General features: G+C 38.4%; 2 non-coding genes across 2 annotated transcripts; one reads left to right on the forward strand and one right to left on the reverse strand.

Moving 5' to 3' along the window:
• Window positions 1-5,292: 5,292 nt before the first annotated feature.
• Window positions 5,293-5,365, reverse strand: TRNAV-AAC (transfer RNA valine (anticodon AAC)). Its single transcript has one exon. It is a non-coding gene; the product is annotated as a tRNA-Val (tRNA).
• Window positions 5,366-6,425: 1,060 nt separating this feature from the next.
• TRNAM-CAU (transfer RNA methionine (anticodon CAU)) lies at window positions 6,426-6,497 on the forward strand. Its single transcript has one exon. It is a non-coding gene; the product is annotated as a tRNA-Met (tRNA).
• Window positions 6,498-15,870: the final 9,373 nt, after the last annotated feature.

Here is a 15,870-nt window from a genome sequence, read left to right on the forward strand (position 1 = left end):
TACTTTTGAAATTGATTAGAGTGAATCAATATGTATTTAAGTAACAAAACCACTTGCGTAAGTTTTTCAAAATATCAAGTTAGAAGATCAAGTTTGTCTTCCACTGTCATCTCATTGCTCAAAGACACCGGCGATGAAACAATTGGCCGGAAATCATGCGGCCGCTTCTTACATCAAATCATAAAGAAGATGATGAGTGCCAACGTTAGGTACGTAAGTTCAGTTTTTTTTTTCCTTTTTAAGGATCCTCTCTTGGAACTATACGTAGCACATTTTCGTACTTACACTTGAAATAAAAACACAGCTGTTTAAAGACGATTGATTGCCTTTGTCTTTGAATTTCATATGTGCACACAGGATTTGTTAAACAAGACCGTACATCTGATATGTTTGAACTATATGCAACTTATGCTCACGGGCTAAACTCAGTCTTCTGAAGTCAATTGACAAATGATTATGTATTACGGACACAAAGACAACACTAGGCTCCCAAGCTTCAAAATTATATTGTGTATGAAAACAGATAGTAGAATTAATTCTGTCACAAGAGACCTAGGGTCTGAAAGAAATTCAGAGGAAGTTCAAAGGGAATTTCTATACTCATAAATAAAATTTGTGAATTTATTGTGTATTGAACCAATGATATTTATGCTTACATTACCCATACGCTGATGTTTTATCGATACTTTTATTTCACATTTACCAAAAGGCTGGATTACGATAATAATCCTAAAAGAAAGATGCATTGTAATCAGGTTTTACAAGGCAATCCCGAAAGACAAGCTATCCAATCCCGTAGCCCTTTAAAAAATTAAGGAAAATTTCTTCTTCACTTCCTTTTCCCCCAAAGGGTTCACATTCATCGAAAAAATGAAATTTCTTTAGTTTCATAACATCCCATGATTATGCTCTTTATGCTAGAGGAGACAGATGATTAATGAAAGTGAAAGATTGTAAAATTAATTGTTGGGCTCTCACAGAACCACGTACAACAAAGACCAGTGTTGGGTAAGTTACTTGTAAAAATGTAACGCGTTACAAGTTACTTTACTTTCTCTTAAAATGTAACGCGTTAGTAACGCGTTACTTGCCCCAAAAAAGTAACTGTTACTTTACTTTGAAAGTAACGCGTTACTAACGCGTTACTTTTAGGTCCGAAACTTGAAATATGTGAAAAAAATTACTGCTTCAATTTTCCGTACTACTAGGTATTATTACCGCTATTATTATTATTATTATTATTATTATTATTATTATTATTATTATTATTATTATTATTATTATTATTATTGTTATTGCATTCCTGAATCGCTTTATATAAATGCAAGGACAAATTTTTACTTGTTATATAAACATTTTCGTATAATGTAACATTGATAAAATGCCATACTGCGTTACTCGTAGGGATGGGCACGAGCGAGTTCGAGCGACTTTTCTTTGAAACTCGATTCGACTAGAAACATACATCTTTGAGCTCGACCTGAGAACTCGGCTCGAAAAATTTCCTCCAACTCGACTCGAATTGGGGTCGAGTTTCGAGTCGAGTCGAGCCAAATCCGGTCTATAGTTTCGAGTACTCTCTTCAAGTATATTACATAAGACAATATAATTATTAACAATGACACTACTACTACTACAACTTTTATTATTATTATTATTATTATTATTATTATTATTATTATTATTATTATTATTATTATTATTATTATTAGAATAATAATAATAATAATAATAATAATAATAACACTGTATATAAACATGAAAGATATGTGGTTTGTATTTGAATACTAAAAAACTAGTTGATTGCCAACCTCGGTAATCGTGAATTGAGTTGATTTTGAGTTTAACGTCCCGTTCAGCAGCGAGGCTATATGAGACGTGGACCTACTGATTAAAGTGGAGTCCGAACCACATGAGCTCCCGCCAGGAATCGAACCCGGGTCTTCCACGCCAAAGGCGCGTACGCTAACCGCTTAGCCACGGAGGAGCTCTCGGTAATCATGAAGTCTAGGAGTCAAGGACATTGTTCACGAGCTTCTGAATTTGGGTTGAGGGTCTAGGTTGAGTATTCGGAATCGAGCCGAACACTGTTAAAAGTTATAGGGCACTGGCCAAATATCTTCAAAACTGCTCGGCCCGGGTTTAGAATTGTCAACGACTCGAACAGCTCGGCTCACAGCTCATTCACTATCGATCCGAACCGAGAAGTGAGCCGAGCCAACAGCTCACCGAACCGACTCGGCTCAGTTGAGCCGTACCGAGCAGATGGCTCATCCCAACCAAGCCAGCTCGAGTCGATGGTTCACCCCAAGCGAGCCGGCTCGAGCCATCTTCTCAGTTGAGCCGAGCGGAGCTGAGCTTGTTATAAAAAATATCTTGTGGTCTCGCTATCAAGACGAGACGAGATGCGAGCAGTATCCACTCTCGTGAGCAACATTAAAAGTAATCCATATTACTGCTTAGCTTACATTTCTTATGGCTTTCGCTTTCCAGTGTAATCAGGCCATGATTTCAAGACGAAGTAAAACGAACGAGCCATTTATCAAACTCGATTGGACTCGAAACTCGACGCGAAAAACTGAATCGGCTCGGAACTCGACTCGAGAATATTACCTTCGACTTGACTCGAAACTCGTCTTGAATTCCGGTCGAGTCGAGTTTTATCTTGACTCGTGCTCATCCTTATGCGTTAGAAAAAATTGTTGCTTATTATTATTCTGCTAAACTAATTGTATAATAATAACAATGTTCTTATGTAAAATTAAAAATACAGAATATAGAGAAACATTACACTACAACTGACAAAATGAGAACACACGAACTGTGGGTGAATCAAAACTTGCCAGTAACTCTAAAATCGATACATGCTTTTTAAAGCTAGTTTTAAACTCTATAATCAATGGGACTCTAAGATAAGCAAACTGATCTGAAAGAACTCCAATATTACATACCATCAGCAAACTATTTTCTAGTAATAAAGTAGGCCTGCTCAACAGAACAGTTTATTCACATTAACCCCTTACTGTATATCGCTAATTATGGCACCCTAGTTGTTGATATTTTCCGCCGGGGCACTTCAGATACTTTACTTTTAAATTCTCCACCATCATCCTCAGCTCTTAAGAAAAAAGCATTCTTTCAAATGTTCGAACGGTAAAATATTTTCGTTCTCCATCTTTATAAAAACAACACCAATCAAAGTAAAATGGACTACCGGTATCATTGCACTCGTAGTTCACTCACTGAATATATTGATTTGGAGCTGTCAAAATCCACGACAAAATCTTCCAGGTGCTTGCAATCAGTACACGTGATTACCCTAAGGCTGTCCTCATCTTTTAAAAACAGCAAGTGGCACTACGAACTTATCTGTTTCTCTATGCGTCGGTGATTGTCGGTCACTGACATACGTAGTTCATGCTCGATTGTTTCATTCTGAGAAATTCACTTACAGGAAAGGAACACATGTTTCCGAAAAAAATACATATATTGTAGTTACTCATCCGAAATGTAACGCAAAAAAAGTAACGCAAACTAGGTACGTTACTTAAAAATTTGTAACGCGTTACCGTTACAGTTACTTTGGAAAAAATGTAACGCGTTACTAGGAAAAGTTACTTAAAAAGTAACGCGTTACAAGTAACGCGTTACTTGCGTTACGTTACTTCCCAAGACTGACAAAGACACATGCGCTAGCCAATAGACCAACGAAGATAACTTCACAGTTCTCGAGTGGAAACGTATCGGAATTCTTTCTTGGCTACAACTTAAGAAAATAATTTAGTTGTCAATCGATAGACCTACATTAAAACAAATACAAGCATCGCGAGCTTTAACTTGATTTAAACTTACAGTTACAAGCTATTGCGCAAGTATCTAAGCCACCAACCCATAATTAATCTTTTAGTCATTAACATCTTATTACTGAGTTTTACAGGTTTCTACTGTTTTATAATGAAATCAAATAAAACGTAATCATTTTTATATATATAGCTATAATCTGCTTAATACACGGTAGAAATTCACTTGTGTGCTATCTTGTTCTTAAATTGTTAATTTCCATGCATATGCCATTATCCACAATACATCTGCATTACTGCAGGAATAACAATTACTGCATTCAATAACAACTATACAATTTATGGAGTTCTTTATTAAGCGAAACAGATTAGGCTACTTATAACATGTAAACTGCAACTTTTGAAAATCGTTGGATACACTGCAGAGTGACGCTCTCCGTTCCCCTGTCCCACCGCGTTTACCTAGAAACTGATGTAAACACAAAACTAGCGCCCTCCACGAAAAACCGCACTAATATCCTGGTCAGGTAATAGTATCACAAAACAGCACTAAAATATGACAGTGGGCCTCCGTGGCGGACGGCTAGCGCGTTCGGCTGTTAACCGAAAGGTTGGTGGTTCGAGCCCACCCGGGAGCGATAGTTTTAGTTACCGCTGCTATGTTAATTCGAAATGTACTAATGTAATAATCATCAATAATGTCAAGTTGTATCTGAAAACTCGTCACCTAAGATCTTCGGCTGGATTATTAACTTTAGTAGCGATAATCAAATCTAACTCTTAGCTCCTTTCCCTCAATTTAATTCGACAGCATCATCCATCACATGAGTTGGGTAAGTTTTTAGCTGTGCAATTTCCAGCTCTTTCTCATTGGATCCTTTTCCAACAAGTTCTTATCTTGAATTCTTATTGATAGGGGGCACGACTGATCACTGCTAGAGCGATTACCCCTGGTTCGATCGCCAGCCAATTTTGTGGTGGACAACATCGTGTTCGTTGGTTTTCTGATATACTCCTAGTTCCTCCCATTCTCTCATTCTACTAATTCTTCCATAACCATTCGTTTGTTTTAATCGTAGTCCCCAGAACATAACCGACGGACCTTAAATTCAAAGATGCCATTTCTAATTCGTATTTACGCCCATATTTCAAAAGTGGCTTATTATTTTAAATTTCTTGCATTTTGTCCGCTCTCCTGACTCATCTATCATAATCTACACAATATCATTTCATGACTGTCTCTTAACATTTCATACAAAAACTCGAAAATATTGTTCTTCTCCGTATATGCTTACTTCACTTTTGCTAGCCTTACTTTTATTTAATATTCGCACTTCCCTTAATAATTACATGTAATGTCATAGTAAAATAAGGGAATCGCATGTTGTATATGATAGAATAGCATAGGTACTGCCTTGAAGGCATATTAAGGTTGACTGTGAAAGTGCAGACCAGCATTCGTTAATATAGACGTAATAAAATAAAACATCAGTGTGCTCGCCAGGGATCGAACCTGGGACCTTCCGCGTGTTAGGCGGATGTGATAACCACTACACCACGAGCACACACATTGATGTCTGCTTATACTCAAGCAAAACAGTGCAAGAATGTTCATGTGAAGTAGGGAACACATGCGTGACTTCTTGCGACCTGTACTCATATTTCGTATAAACTAATATTTGTAAAACACGAGATTGGATTACCCACAATTTTGCATGCGAAAACCATACTCAAACGTTTATTACACTTACCTGAAAAATGAGAGATCACGGCTAAGTGCAGGGCAGTATCTAACACTTTTACCGTTCGGCATATTATTCGCACATCATATTTTGTGTCTCTCGTTTTGTTTTCTATAGCAATGCCTTTGTAAATGAAACAAACCTAGTAAACACAGCACGAAAACTAAGCCATTTTAGTTTTACACAAAGAGCAGCGTTGCAAAGGTCGCGATGTAGTACTGCATCACCATTGCCATCAGTAATGATTCACCTTACGTTTGTAGACAGCCTCTTATTTCCGTTTACCATACTTTATTCTCAATTTCTAAAAATATGCCGCTTGGGACCTATGGGCCGTGCGTAAATTGGACCTTTCCATTCTAACTCTGTTATCCAGCTATCTGGATTGCCACATACTATGACGGGGAAGGGCGCTTTGTGTTTAGGAGTTTGTACGACAGCGAATGACATACCAATCAAGTCCTGACGGGTTCATTTGGTTACATCAATGTAGCCATATTGGTAATTGAATTAGTTGATCTGGCGATTATTGACATGAAAAATTTAGAAGATTACAACTTAGGAAAAATATATATCTTATGTAAGAAATACAGACGTCAAAACGGAGATTCTCCAACTTAAATAACTAATCTGAAATCTGTGGCAAGTTTCGATTCTTTGTAGTTATAATATTGTACGATATTATTAATTGGTATCAGTGAAATATGATGAAGAGCGAAGAGAATGAAAATAGAACAGTGAGACCGCTCAAGAAACACTACTGCCCTCGGTTTTACTCAGTTACTACATTGTGTGTTATATATTGCTCATCATGTACTGCAATCTGCTAATACAAAATAACAATAATGAATTTGGATAGTCAAACAGTATATTACCAAACAGCAGCAGAGTGGCGCAGTGAAAGCGTGCTGGGCCCATAACCCAGAGGTCCGTGGATCGAAACCACGCTCTGCTAATTCATTTTGCTTCTCACATAGTTAAGAAATCACGAAGAAAATTGCATTTTGAAGACAAGTTCAGTATGGGTAACGCCTCCCTTCATATAATTATATATGATTCGGAAATCTCGTTTAGAACAATCTGAGCAATCTTTACTTAGTAGTTCTGGTAAGTCTTTACTTTGACTCCAACTGTGACTTTAATCGGTTGTTATAGGTTCAGTTACTTCCTGGAACTGTTTGTGCGTGAGTCACTTGTTAGAACTGTTCGTGCCTTTGGTGTGACGGCTTAGTTCATATTTTTCCCACTAGGTGTCTGTGTAGTCATATGGTAGTTGGTTAGTAGTCACATGTTCTGTGTGCATGTATGTGTGTGCTGCTGTTTGCGGCATGCGGGAGCGCGTAATTGAATTGGTTGAATTGAGTTAGAGAAAACCTATCATAGTTGTGGTCTAAACTGAAGATATTTTCGACGTATTCTAAAAGTGGACGTTTATTGGTTTCTTGTTTGTAATAATAGCAAGTGTGCTCGGTTTAATGAAACGACGTGTGTGCGGAAAAGAACATTTTTCAGTAATGTTGAGTAATGTGCATGTGTTCTTGGTATCTTATTTTTTCGTGTGTGGAATCAGCAGTTATGAGTTCATTATTCATGAGATTTCTCCTATGGCGAAATGGTGAGTGTTTTCTTTTTTTAATTCATATTATTTTTATTCTTGATTTGTTTTGCATTTGAGTATTAGGCAAAGTATTTGGTTTGCTGCTGCTTGTCCTATTGTCTTGTTGAGATGTAATTTTTTTTTCTTTGTCATGCACTGATTTATGATTAGAGACGCGTGTTTTTTTTATTTTTCCCTTCTTATCTTAGCTTTATAGTAGTGGTGTGATTATTTATTATTATTTTGGATGTTTTTATGGTACTTGAGCGGGGGGGGGGTTGGGGGGCGGTAGCCCCCCATTTAGATCTCAAAATTCATAGTCGCCGCTTCACCTGAATTGATGTTTAGTAACATTGTGGCCCTTGTACTTATAGTATAATTCTTAACTTCGTATAGTAACATTGTGGCCCTTGTACTTATAGTATAATTCTTAACATCGTATAGTAACATTGTGGCCCTTGTACTTATAGTATAATTCTTAACATCGTACGTTACTTTCACTGTGTTAGCAATTGTAATCGATTCATGTGATCCGGTTCCGGGAGCAGTTTAGGAATGATTCCTAAACTGCTCCGGGAACCGGATCACATGAATCGGTTGAAGTCACAGTTGGAGTCAAAGTAAAAATTTGCCGTAGTTCTGAAGAAAATGTTAACATGAAATCGCGTAAAGGTGCTGCATACTGTGTTTGGTTGTTGAAGTGAGTAGACGTGTCTTCGCTCTGTGCAACAAGCTCTGACGTGTTTACCTTCAACGGTGCTTTCCTTAACATTCGTTTTGCTGTTGTTCATTTTTTCGTTTTTTTTTCCTCTGTAATTTTTGTGAGTGAATTCGTTGAATGAACCATGTCGTTAAAAAGGGTCAATACATTAAAATATGATTTTGGTGGTGTTTCACAGCGACCAAGTACCTTGAGTTTGCATCAGTGGCTCAGTGATTCTTTCAAGTTTTCTGTTGATGATGTGTTGAGTATTGAAATGGATGTTTATCGTAAATTGTTGTATGTGAAACTACGTACCGAAGAACTTTGTGAAAACGTTTTGCGTGCTTCTGACGGAACTGTGTACTATAGTGATACAGATGGACAACATGCGGTACCAGTTTTGTGGGCTGATGTGCAAATTATAACAGTTAAATTGCTTTGTACACCAATGGAACTTGACGATTTTGAAATTAAGAAAGTTCTTGGGGACTATGGGATCATCTCGAAAATTTCTGATGAACTATATTCCGTTGATCATGTTTACCCTATACGAACCGGGCGTAAATTAATACGTATGGAAGTAAAAAGGCCTATTCCATCTTTTGTTGTCATCCAAGGACAAAAGTTTTGTGTCACGTACCCCAACCAGATCCGAACCTGTCTCAGGTGCAATGGGGCTCATATGTACTCCAATTGTCCCCTTCGAGTTCCCAGTGATCCGAACAGTTATGCAGGGAAGGTAGCTCCTATATTTCGCAATAACGATCCTGCAGAGCGTCTTATGCCTAAATTTGACAGTTTGCCCATTCCTTCCCGACACTAGAACAAACCCACTACTAGTGTACCGTGCTCATCTGACGCAAATGTACCTACAATAGACGCTTCTCAATTTCCGGAACTACCAAGTACGAATGTTTCCTGCGAGCCGAACAGTGCTAAGAGTGTTTCCTCAGAATCGTCCGCAAGTGCGTGTTTTAGTTGTTCCACTGAAAAACAAGATGGTTCACAGCCGTAACTACTCCCATCTGCTGCACCTTCATCTAATTCTGTTTCTGATCTCGAAACAGTTCCTGGGGGAGAAGATCTCTCTACTGCGCCGATTTCTACGACAGTTAATCGTAATGAGAGCTGCTCGCCTGGCTCCCAAGCAAAGTGTGGTTCTCCTGAAGAAAGGTTTCATGCTCCCTCCCCCCATCTCAGTCTAGTGAGTCGGAGGTCGCTTCTCCTATCATGGAAGTAAGTACAGTTAGTGACGACAATCGAAATCGACGCAAGCGTACGAAACGTAATGAATTGAGTCAAAAGCTATTTAAAAAGTCTGAAAATGACACGAATGCCTCTATTCTGTCTCCAACTACTGACATTATGTCGTAATATGGTTCTTAATACAGTACATGTGCTATATTTTAATGAATTCAGTTTAAGTATCTTACAGCACGTTAGTCTCTTCTTCTATAATACGTTAGATTGATATGTATGTCATTTAGATGTTTTAAGCTTTCTTTTATTGTTTCTCTTGTCAGATATTATGCCGCTATATTTACTTTCTCTGCTCATTCTTTTGTGTCGGTGGTTTTCTGTGCTTACCAGTGTGATGATGCTTAAAATTGCTACGATTAACATTAATAATTTGCAAAGTTCCGCCAAGCAATTTGCTCTTTGTGACTTTTTGCGCATAGAGGGCATTGACGTTGCCTTTTTACAAGAGGTTGGTATTTCTGAATTAAATCTTAGTCCATCTTATGCTATAGAAAATAACTTTGACAATAGTGGCACAGGTACAGCTATTGCTTACCGACATTCAACAAATTTTTCTTCACCTGTGTTCCATCCCTCTGCTCGAATAATACGGGGTAATCTAGGAGACATCAATCTTGTCAATATTTATTCTCCGAGTGGTTCACAAGCTCGCACCAGGCGAAATGCTTTCTTTTCTCAGGACGTTGCTCTGTCGCTTGGACCCAATGTTGAAAGGTTAATTTTGGCTGGAGATTATAATTGCGTTTTAAGGCCTGAAGATCAAACGCCGGGATTTAACTACTGCCATACCCTCCACGAGTTAATCAATGGACTTCATTTACGAGACACATGGATCTGTCTGAAGCCACAAGCACGGGATTACACTTATTTATCACACCAGAGTGCCTCTCGCCTTGATCGCATATATGTATCTCCTGTGTTGGTACCATGCATTAAGCACGTTGAAATTGCCCCCACCTCCTTTTCTGATCACTCAGCCTATATCGTATCTTTCAGCTTTCCTGATCTACGAGTTGAACGAGGTAGGGGTTATTGGCAATTCAACACATCGTTATTGGAAGACGATCAATTTTGTTCTGAGTTTCAGTCCAAATGGCGTTACTGGCTTAGGCAACGTCAATACTTTCCCACAGTAGGCGACTGGTGGAATACTTATTTCAAACCACGGTTTGCAAGTTTCTGTCGGTGGTACTCATCTAAAAAATCCAGAGATCTTCGTAATCTGCATTACTTTTATACCAGGTGTTTGCGAGAAGCTCGCTGTGCTGCTGTTTCTGACTTATCTATGTTCTCTCAGGTTAAGCGCTATCAAGCTTTGCTTCTCAATTTGCATCGCCGCCGTGTAGCTGGCATCAAGGTCAGAAGCAAGGTTCCCATAATAGATGCTGATGAAGAACCATCATTACATCATGTCCTCAAAGAAATCAAACGAGTCCAAGGAAAATGGATCCATCAAATCATAGATGACGACGGACATCTTCATAAGGATGTTGCTTCCATCAAACATGTGTTTTGGATGCACTACTCAGAACTTTATAGTATTGCAGACACTACTACAACGTCTGGGGAATTATCTGCTTCACTTTCTGGTATTCTTGATGATGCAGCGCAGCAATCTCTTGTTCGAGTTTTTAGTATTGAAGATGTACATCACGCTGTTCTCGCAGCTCCGAAAGGTAAATCTCCAGGACTAGATGGCATATCTGCAGAATGGTATGTTAAGTTTTTCCCTCTAATTGGTGAAACACTGACCTGTCTCGTTAATGAATATTTCAGTAACAACCCACAGAGACTGTATAGAAGTCCTGGTGTCACAGTATTTATACCTAAGCAAGCACACCCTACAAGTGTTACTCATTATCGACCCATCACTCTCCTGAATTGTGATTACAAGTTGCTTGCTCGTTGTTTGAACAACAGACTATCCCACTATATTGATATTCTCGCTGGACCATTTCAATATGCACGAGTCGGAGTGAAAAAAATATATCACGTACTTCAAACTATTCGAGATGTTATTGCAAATTTTCAGACTAACACTACTAGTCATGCTTTGCTATCTTTAGATTTTAACCAAGCCTTTGATCGTGTAGATCACAATTATTTGTGGTCAATATTGAACCATATGGGCGTTGGAGACTTATTTGTCCGTTGGATTCGCGTCCTGTATGGTGACGCTCAATCGAAATTAAAATCAATGGGTTCCTGACTACACCTCTTAAACTCAAACGCAGCGTTAGGCAAGGATGTCCATTAAGCATGACTCTTTTTATAATTTCCATCTGTCCTTTCCTACACAGCATTGCTCAACGTATCCAAGGCCTTACTATCTGCAATGTTCCTGTTAAGGTGTATAGTTTTGCTGATGACGTACATGTTTTCCTTCGTGATCCCCAGGATTTAGAAGTAGTTGAAGATTGCGTTCACAAGTACTCTGAACAGTCAGGAGCACGTCTTAGTCGCTTTAAATCTAAACTTATGGCATTAGGAAATGGTTCTACGAATGAATATACCAATTTTCCTCAGGTAGTGAAGATTATGAAAGTACTTGGTATTTATTTTTCCTGCAACTTGCATGAGAGTATAGAAAAAAATTTTGAAGATGTTTTTCTGAAGGTTCGCTCTGTTTTACATCAACATACATCTCGTCACCTGTCGTTGATATCTCGTGTCTACTTTGTGAATACATATGCATTTTCCAAGTTGTGGTACGTCTGTCAAATTTTGCCTATGCCTACATCTTACATTCAGAAGTTTACGAGCATTGGTAACTGGTTTGTGTGGACAGGTATGATTTTTCGAGTACGATATCCAACTCCATGTTTACCATATGGTGCAGGAGGGCTCAACTTGATCCATGTTGCAAGTAAAACGAAAGCTTTATTCTCCTACCGAGGATTCCAAAACATTCAAGGTATTGGAGATCAACTCAGCACGACCGTTCTTTCGTCTCTCGTAGCTACCAATGATGGAGTACTACCTGTGAACTTATCTCAAATTCCTCCCGACTTTTGGTATTTTAAAGATGTAATATGTAATTATTTCTACCTGTCTGCCCGTGGCCTTCAAACCTTACCTCACAGAGTGAAACTTCTCTATAACTTGTTTCTACAAGAACAACGAAGCCAATGTCCTCACATAGTTACAAAATTCCCATCTGCGCATTGGCAACGTATTTGGAGAACAATTTCATCTACTGTTGTGTCAACCTCAGCCCGCTCCTTATGGTACAGAACTGTTAATAACATTATAGATACTAAGGCTAAACGACATCACCTTCATATTACAGATGACAACCAGTGTTCTCTTTGTGGACAAGTTGATACTTTAGAACACCGTCTCACCACCTGCAACGGATCGATCTCAGTTTGGAAAACCTATAGAGAAATGGTTCAATATTTGTGTAAAATAAGCATGGATTCCATTACTGTTCACACGCTTTTGTTTCCTGATTTTAAGTTTTTTCCTAATGAGAAGCAAAACTCTGTTGTATGGCTCACTGCTAATACCATTGAATTTATTCTGTCCCCTAGTTCTCCTCAAGCACATCACACCTACAAAGATTTCCTGTGTTTACGATACGGTAAATTACCACCACCAAGAAAGAAAAAACTCTTTGCGCATTACCTGAATTACCTCTTGTATGGGTATGCACTATAATTGACTTGTAAATTTCTTGTTACTTGCTCTACTATATATATTCACTTTGTAACTACAAACTATACCAATGTGTAGTCTTATTTTTTTTCCTGAATTTTGCGCTGATATGTAATATGAATTATTAACAATAAACAAATGAAAAAACAACAACAAAAAAAAGAGGTCCGTGGATCGAAACCACGCTCTGCTAATTCATTTTGCTTCTCACATAGTTAAGAAATCACGAAGAAAATTGCATTTTGAAGACAAGTTCAGTATGGGTAACGCCTCCCTTCATATAATTATATATGATTCGGAAATCTCGTTTAGAACAGTCTGAGCAGTCTTTACTTAGTAGTTCTGAAGAAAATGTTAACATGAAATCGCGTAAAGGTGCTGCTGCCGTTATGTTTTAAATTTTTAAAAATTTTCAAAATTGAGATGAGAAAAGTATTATTACTACGCTCTCACATGCCTCGTACGCATAAAATCCTTTTATATAAAGAAACACTGCCCATAGAGAGAGTAAATAAACAACGCACAAATATCCCACATACTTGATATACGAAGTGTGAGTAGGGTGGGGACACTTGGTGCTGTTTTTTTTCCTACTGCGCATGCGCAAACCCTGGACGCTGATTGGCTGGCGCAGGTCACGTGACCCGGCCACGCCCCCTGACGCTGATTGGTTGGCCACGCCCCCGGCCACGCCCCTTCACGCTGATTGGCCGGTGCAGGCCACGCCCCCGGCCACGCCCCTTGACGCTGATTGGTTGGCCACGCCCCCTTCACGCTGATTGGTCGGCGCAGGCCACGCCCCCGGTCACGCTCTTTTACGACCTCCTATCTACTGCGCCGACTGGCTGGCAGCGGACCCCACCGATTGGCTGGCGCGGGACTCCCTTCCGATTGGCTGGCAGCGGACCCCGCCCCGTACGCACCGATTGGCTGGCGCAGGACCCTCCCTCTTTACGCTGATTGGTCGACCACGCGCACGGTCTGCGCAGATCACCCTCCACGCACTCGTTCCCTTTTATGAGCACTTTACGAACACATAGCAGATCGATAACACATTCTCCATCCATCTATTTAGCATAGCACATATTACATAAGACTATATAGCATAGCAGGGGTGTACTTGTTCCCTTTTATGAACACTTTACAACCACATAGCAGAGTATGGCTTATTTTCTTTTACGGGGTAGCAACACCCCAACCCTCCTCCTTTCTCATCCAGGGCTTGGGACCGGCAATGGCGGAGTTTAAAAAAATAATACCATCATACTCTCATAAATGAATAAAGCATAATATCATTAGCATCAATATTGGTGAGTGAGAATTTGTTTAAGAAATCGTGCAGTGAATAACCAGATGCACGACATGCTAGATATAGAAAACAGTAATGTCCACAAAATCGAGATAAATCACCTTGAATACGTCTATTATTCCATGTATAATACAGACAGTTTCGTTTTAAAAACCTTATATGATGTTGTATATAGGGAGGTATACCATAGCTATCGAAATACTCTCCCACACGCATATTAGATATATAAACAGCAACCCAATGTTCACCAGGCTTATCACTAGAATCAGTATTTATAATTATGGCGGCTGGAAATGTATGAATAAACAAAGGTAACTCATCGGCGGCATACACACCAATAAAATGATCTTTAGGCAAATTTTGTTGTAATACTTCATAAAGCTCAATTGTATTTAACATTTTTAATTAATATATACTTTTCTCTGGAAATCAATTTCTAATTCTGAAGAGAATTCAGCATAAATAATTGCTGTTACAGGAGATGGCAGTGCTTCTTTAAAATGAACCTCTAGGCGTACACTTCCTTGCCGTTGTGGGCTAGTATGAAATCCAGCGCTAGCACTAGAATCGGGAGTTAAATCAAACACCAGTAGAGTATAACCATTAGGATATTCGGCTAGTGAAATATTATTACCTTGATTAGAATAATAAATACCTGAACCTGTAAATAACGTGGAATATGCTTGTATATATAGCTTATTATCAAAATCAGGTTGTAATGGTTTGGAAGGCACAGGCGTTCCATCAACATACAGTGTAAAAAATGACATATTAAAATGCTGAAAATTGAACGGATTTGTCTGATAAGTACCATTAAAAGCAGTATTAGTAACAAAACCAATAATAATACGTTTAGGCACTAGGCCTGAAAATAGATCTGGAAGTGTACTATCCATAATTCCTTGTGGCAGCGTTTCAGTCTTCACTTGCACTTTTGTTATAGGATATTTTACTCTAAATTTAGGATTTTGTAATACTTTATTATGCGCTATTTTAACTGCTGGTGATACATCAACCTTTTTCACAAGCAATGTTGCATCTGTAATTACAACTTTTCCATCAGCATCTGCGTCACCCATTAGACAGAATGTAGGTTTAGCTGGAATTAGTTTAATGCGTAGTTGTACACCATTCAGTAAAAATTTCTCCTGATTAAATATATCAGCATGAATATAACCCAATAGTTCAAATGACTGACTTAAAGTAGTGAGAAGAAAACGTTGTTTAAATCCTACATTAGCATCGGCCACACTATCCATATGTCCTGCAGTATCTTTAAACCACATTGATGTTTGAAGATGCGTTGATTTAGCTTCAGCATTATAATTTAGTAGTTTTTCAATATACGATCGATATGGATATGTGTGTGAAGAGTAGGAAATAAGTTGATTATTTAAATATAATTGCAATTCACTGAACATTGCATTGAGAAAATCATTTACAGGGCCGATTTTCTTATCGGCAGAAGTTAAATTAGAACCATCTGATTTAGTAATTTTACCTTTAATATAAAACATTGTGTGCGATAAGTCAATATAGTCGTCCCCATGACCGGGGACAACAAATTCTATTGGTGCATTATCAGCTATCGAAGCCACAGGCTTATATGGAACTATTTTATTACCTATAATACTGGTTTGAGTGGGTAAACCAGCAAATAAATCTAATTCTGATTTCATACACTCACACTGCATTTTCTCTCTATTATATTCACACATGGTAAAATTTATAATACCGTATTACGTTTGCGAAAATGTAATTTTACACATACACTGCCATGTTGGAAAGGAAGCGGATTACCT

This window comes from Thermobia domestica, chromosome 12, assembly GCF_964235325.1.
Source record: "Thermobia domestica chromosome 12, izTheDome1.hap1.1, whole genome shotgun sequence".
NCBI classification, from domain to species: Eukaryota; Metazoa; Arthropoda; class Insecta; order Zygentoma; family Lepismatidae; genus Thermobia; species Thermobia domestica.